Source organism: Sinocyclocheilus grahami, unplaced genomic scaffold (genome assembly GCF_001515645.1).
Source record: "Sinocyclocheilus grahami isolate Dianchi unplaced genomic scaffold, SAMN03320097.WGS_v1.1 scaffold8.1, whole genome shotgun sequence".
Taxonomy (NCBI): Eukaryota; Metazoa; Chordata; class Actinopteri; order Cypriniformes; family Cyprinidae; genus Sinocyclocheilus; species Sinocyclocheilus grahami.
The window spans coordinates 4,207,634-4,213,896 of NW_015505187.1; the positions used below are offsets into that span (position 1 = coordinate 4,207,634).

A 6,263-nucleotide genomic window follows, 5' to 3' on the forward strand; every position below is an offset into this window, starting at 1 on the left:
ACACACACACACACACACACACCCACACACACACACACACACACACACACGGGCTGATATCACTGGGCAAATATTCTTTTTAAAAGTGTTTTATTGTCATGGCTGTACATACAAAATAGGAATATATTACACATAAATATTAACACTTACATATTATTAGGCCTATTTCATTTACATTTACAGGTGCATCTCAATAAATTGTATGATGAATATAATGAATGTCGTGGAAAAGTTCATTTATTTCAGTAATTCAACTCAAATTGTGAAACTCGTGTATTAAATAAATTCAATGCACACCGACTGAAGTAGTTTAAGTCTTTGGTTCTTTTAATTGTGATGATTTTGGCTCACATTTAACAAAAACCCACCAATTCACTATCTCGACTTAAGTCTGTGTGCATTGTATTTATTTAACACACACAAAGAAAAACAAGTAGATAGAATAGAAAAAAATAGAAAGCTAGTTTTTAAAAATGTTTTTAATATAAATAAATAAATAATAATAAAAAAAAGATAAATATAGATAAAGTAGAATTAAAATAGAATAGAAAGTGTTAGAGTTAGAGGGTCAAACAAAGGTGGAACAGATGTGTTTTAGTCGTTTCGTGAAGATGGTTAAGGACTCAGCTGCTCGGATTGAGTTGGGCATTCCACCAGGAGGGAACAGTTAAGGAAAAAGTCTGTGAAAGTGATTTTGTGCCTCTTTGAGATGACACAATAATACGCCGTTCACTTGCAGAACGTAAGCTTCTAGAGAGCACATAACTCTGAAGTAATGAATTTAGGTAAATGGGTGCAGAGCCAGTGGTGGTTTTGTAGGCAAACATTAATGCCTTGAATTTAATGCGAGCAGCTACTGGTAGCCGGTGCAAATTGATGAACAGAGGTGTGACATGCGTTCTTTTCGGCTCATTAAAGATTAATCTTGCAGGGGCACTTTGGATTAATTGTAAAGGTTTGATAGAAGTGGCTGGAAGACCTGCCAAGAGAGCATTGCAATAGTCCAGCCTGGACAGAACAAGAGCTTGAACGAGGAGTTGTGTTGCATGTTCTGAAAGAAAGGGCCAGATCTTCCTAATGTTGTATAAAGCAAATCTGCAGGACCAGGCAGTTTTAGCAGTGTGATCTGAGAAATGCAGCTTATCGTCAATCACAACTCCAAGGTTTCTAGCTGTTTTTGAAGGAGTTATGGTTGATGAGCCTAACTGGATGGTGAAATTTTGATAAAGTGATGGGTTTGTTGAAACCACAAGCAGTTCTGTCTTAGCCAGGTTGAGTTGAAGGTGATGATCCGTCATCCAACCAGAAATGTCTGTTAGACATGCTGAGATGCGAGCAGCTATCGTCGGATCATCAGGATGCTATTTCAGTTGTTGAAATGCTATTTCAGTTAATATAATGTAAAAATAAACAAATAAAAATTAACATTATTATTATTAAACGGCAATATTAAACATAAATAATTACAAATATATTATGAATACATACATACATACAAACATATACATTTTAGAATGTAATACAATGTTTCCATAACACTGATCAAATACAAATAAACAACATAAAAAGTATTGCTTTATGTAAAATAAAATATATAATAACAAAATGAACACAAATAGGCCATAATACTGTAAGATCTAAATGAAAAGGCAAGTCTTCATGAAGTAGCTGAGCAGTTTTAATGGTTTCAGGAATCATTTGGCTCGGAGGAATCCATATTAACTTCACAATGTGACATTTACAGGACATGGTGACAGCGAAAGATTCGCACAAAATTTGGTAGACGTACGCGCCATCTAGCGTTGGATGCATGAATGTGACGATGTTATTTACTTATGATAAGCCTGCATTAATTGACTTTATGTGCCACACCACAAGTACATTACAGTAACACTAACGATTGTGAATGCATAAGGTAATGCATAGATATATATGCACATCAGGTATGGTCTAGTTCATTATTTAAAAATTAATTAATTAAGAAAGAAAGAAAGAAAGAAAGAATGATGGTTAAATGGTTAATATTATCGTATCTGCTTACTGTGGTAATATTGTCAATTATCATTATTATTATTATTTAAATCCTAACTGTAGTAGCTGTAATAGGCATACTAGAAATATAACCACTGATCTATATATAATGACTCTCTTCTCTATTATAGATCAGTGTGTATAACTGTTTTTCATTGAGTCTCAGTATGTTGATATTTAAGAATGTTTGGTTATGAATAAAAGTTGTTGGAATATTAGCTGCTGGATCAGCTCACCTGAATTTTCACCAGCAATGATTTTGGTAATTATTTTTCATTTGAAATGAGTGATTACAGGAATTTCACAGAACGGCCCCTGGCGGAGCCAGAGCTTTTGTTCACCTTTTCTTTACCACGGTAAGCAAAATAACATCCACGTCCATCAAACACCAGGTGTGAGTGATGCTCATAGTGATGCTTGTTGGTCAGGGAAAACAAGTAATATAACATTTTAATATACAACAGATTCAGAGGATGAGGAGGGCCGAGATGACACAGAGCCTCAAAGCAGAAGACCTGGGGGACAATCATGATTCTGAGAGTAACATCACAATCACCATTCAGTACAGAGACACTGAGGACATGAGTGATAGGCCTAGGACTGTGCATGTGTTCACTTAGGTCATTGTGATGTATATTTTGTAAGTAAATATCTGCATTTAGCAGAAATTTCGAAATTCGAAATGAATTTGGAATGAACTGCTTTATTTTCATGCCGTTCTAAATGCATGTTGTTCTCTCAGTGAGTGAGCTAAGAGTGTGTTCTGATTTGGTTTCGTGTGTATTGTCATTGGGAAGGGTTTTCGTTCGTTTCACATTCTTGCCCGGATTGTCCACACTGTCCCGTGTCTTGTTATCCATTTAGTTTGTGGATATGTTATTTATTAATTTATCAGGGTTTAAAAGTAAACTGGTGGATGTCTATTGAAAGCTGATTCGTTCTACTGACGCTGCGGTCTGTTTATCCATAAAATTACCCTTCTGTTTTAGTTTATGCATTTGTCATCAAAATAGATAATACGTTCACCATGTAATATTATTTCATTAAATTATATCCTTTCCATAGAGTCCATTTCTATTCATACAAGGACAGACATGGTCATGGCAAACAAATGCTTTTTCCCCCTGAACTGTCTGCCATTTCTATTTTCAAACCAAACGCATTCTTTTCCCCACAGATGATTCACATATTCACCCATACCCATAACACATTAGTTTGATGTATTACAGACACTGCTAAAGAAAATAATTTTAAAAAATAATAGTTAACGGTGTTATGCAAGTAAGAACATTAATGTTTATGCGCAGAAGCAAACACCACTAACTGCATATTATACATTACAGTAAATCATTTAACACAGATATATACTATAACAAGTTAAACACTCTTCCATTACATCACAGGAACGGTCTATCTATAGATGTGCTGACAGGCCGTATCCCATGGCTCCACCTTGAAGTGTTTTGTTGACTGGATAAAGTCCTTTAACACTCATTAAAGACTCACATATACATAACTAGTAAATATGTGTAGATTAGCTTTTTATATAAAAAAAAGATGCGTAGGATTGTGATCATTTTAACACTTAATAAAACATATTTGACCTCATTTCCTCTTCTGATGTATCTAAACAGCTGGAAAACCTAATCTGAGCCCTATATCCCTGCAGGTAGTGGTGTGTATCAACACATTACTTGTAGATAAGTGGTGTATTTCTCCTCTCTAATGGCTCTCTATCTGTCTTATAGGTCTCTGTGGACAAGTGCACATATTTATCTCACCAAAAGTGTCTGGCGAGTTTCCCTGACCTCGATATTACTGTCTTCACCGATTATATTTTAGGTATGATGTTTTCTCGTATGCCACATTTGCACCCATGTGATCATAGCAATATAAATCTATTGTATGCATATTGTAAAAGAAGAGCTCTAAAAGTAGCATACTGGCATAAAATTATTAAGAGTAGTAGTTGTAAATATATTAGACATAATGTAGCTATATTTTCCATTAGCTATTTTATTAGCCAGTAGCCATTTTTAATAGCTATATTTTTTTATTAGCCAATAAACTAAAATACAACAAATGATATCTTTCTGGGGGCATAAAATCAACAGTTTCAGGTTGCTACTACTCTCCTGATATCTTAATTAAGAAAAAACAAACTAATTAAGAAAAGATGGGAGCAGTTTTGCACGTTTTATCATTACTTCGGGAAAAAAAAGTAATGTGGTACAACCAACAAAGTCATGCGATTCAATCAATATGCAGAAACAAACAGGAAAAAGAATGACTATGTGTCAAGGTTAATAAATCTCTTCAAAAATTTCAAGTGGAGCAACGAACTAAAATGTTAACCCCTTAACTGTCATCCCCCATTTTTTAAAATAGGCATGCAGGTGCACTATCCAAACTTAAATTGTTGTAATTTATGAACACTTTGGAATACAGACATAAGGTTGGTCTCTTTTTAAAGAAGAAAATCAGCGAATTATTGCAAAAGTGGAATTCTTTCAAAACATTTAAGTATCAAAAAGTTATAGTAGTTTAAATTTACTGTAAAGAAAATGCACTATATAAATTTTATTTTATTTTACATATAATAAATATTTTATATATCAGGGTTTACTCTAAAATTGGTATAAAAATATAGCCTTATGTCTTAATAAGTTATGTTCCAAATTTGAAGTTGATATGAAAAATATTGAGGTTCCTGTGAGATTTTATTTAGGGCGTTATACCACAAACAGCCACCGGGTGCCATCCAAAGTCCATTTAATTTTTTTAAATGCATTTCTCTGTCAATATTACTTCTATCTCAAAATAACCACCAAATATGGAATCCTGCGACTCAGACCTTTCCAATGATATGTTTTTTTTCAAGATTATAAAAAGTTTTGATTCTAAAAGACCGTAATTCATTTTGTAATAGGACACTTGACACTGCCCACTAAGGGGGAGGAGACCGCCAAAAGATTTTAAAGTACCATTTCCATGGTAACGCAATGTCGAAATGGTTTTCACAGGATGAATTTTGGGCTTCTAAGCTTTCAAATGATATATGATTTATGATGATTACTAAAAGATTTGATAGAGAAAAAAGACAACAACAAAAAAAGAGCGCCAAACGTCCCACAGGTGGGAATTTTTACCATGAAAAATATATCAAAAACCTTTTTATTTTTAAATATTAAGATGTGCAAACTCAGTTGTATTCGATCTGTAAAGAAAATGTGTTATTTTTTATTTCATGGTTACACCACATGACATCTATATAGTAAAAATTTGAATTATTTTTTTTTAAATGGCAAAAACAAAAAACTCTCAAAACCATCTGACACTAACACGAAAGCAAAGTGTGCATTTCTAAGAAAAAACGTGTTTTAATATAGCTTTTGAAAGAATTTCCCTCTTCATTGTGGACACTCTTATTTGTCATTGATCATCTAAAAAGGCAGGTTAAGGCCAGACGAAGCTGTAAAGTAAAACAGACTTTGCCTACAGTCAAACGTCTGGCTCTGGAATTTTAAAGTTCATAGTTAATGGTTTACAGACCGGAGCGTTAACTTTTCTGACAGATAGGGGCAGTGTGTGGCTATGGCAGAGGTCCAGATGTGCAGCGATGCAGCATGCTGCTCTCTCAGTAATAACTCCTCTGCTGACACTACTGTTATCAGTGCTAATGTTGCGGCGTGATTGTTTTTTCCATCTTGAGCTCAGTGAGTGGTGCATCACTTATACAATGACAACAGGAGCATGGGGCCGGGAAGCACAAGAAAAAATATGTCAAGAATGAAGTAACTGCAATGCGTTCCAGATGACTACCAAGTACCACGTGTGTGTGCGTCTGTGAGTGTGCCGTGCCTGAGGCCTGTAAAGTGAGGTCTTGGGTGAGTCTTGGTTGACTCAGTGAAATAGTTGTTGTTGTAAACCCTTGGCCTGTTGATTAAATAAGTTAAGCAGCAGACAAAAAAGGTCCTCAGACCCACAATCACTAAGGTCTAGGGTTGAGCAGACATCACAAACAATTAACAGAGCGGCAAAGATGACCACTGTGCCAAATCACTGCCTGCAACACATATCCAGAATATAGTACGTTGTGTACTAGTGTTAAATAATTGAAAATGTTAGATCAAAACAAACAAGAATCTGCAGATCTGAAAAAACTGAATCTGAAAAAACAAGAATCTGCAGATATTTTGACTCCATGTGAAGAAGAAGAAGAAGAAGAAGAA

The 6,263-nt window shown here is 34.7% G+C and overlaps 1 long non-coding RNA gene across 1 annotated transcript in view; it reads left to right on the top strand.

Annotated features, from left to right (window-relative positions):
• LOC107590832 (uncharacterized) overlaps positions 1-6,263 on the top strand; it is a 22,703-nt gene that overhangs the window by 7,316 nt on the left and 9,124 nt on the right. The window contains exons 2-3 of the long non-coding RNA XR_001609830.1: positions 4,146-4,151; positions 5,561-5,566. This is a non-coding gene — a long non-coding RNA (uncharacterized lncRNA). The remainder of the gene's footprint in view (positions 1-4,145; positions 4,152-5,560; positions 5,567-6,263) is intronic.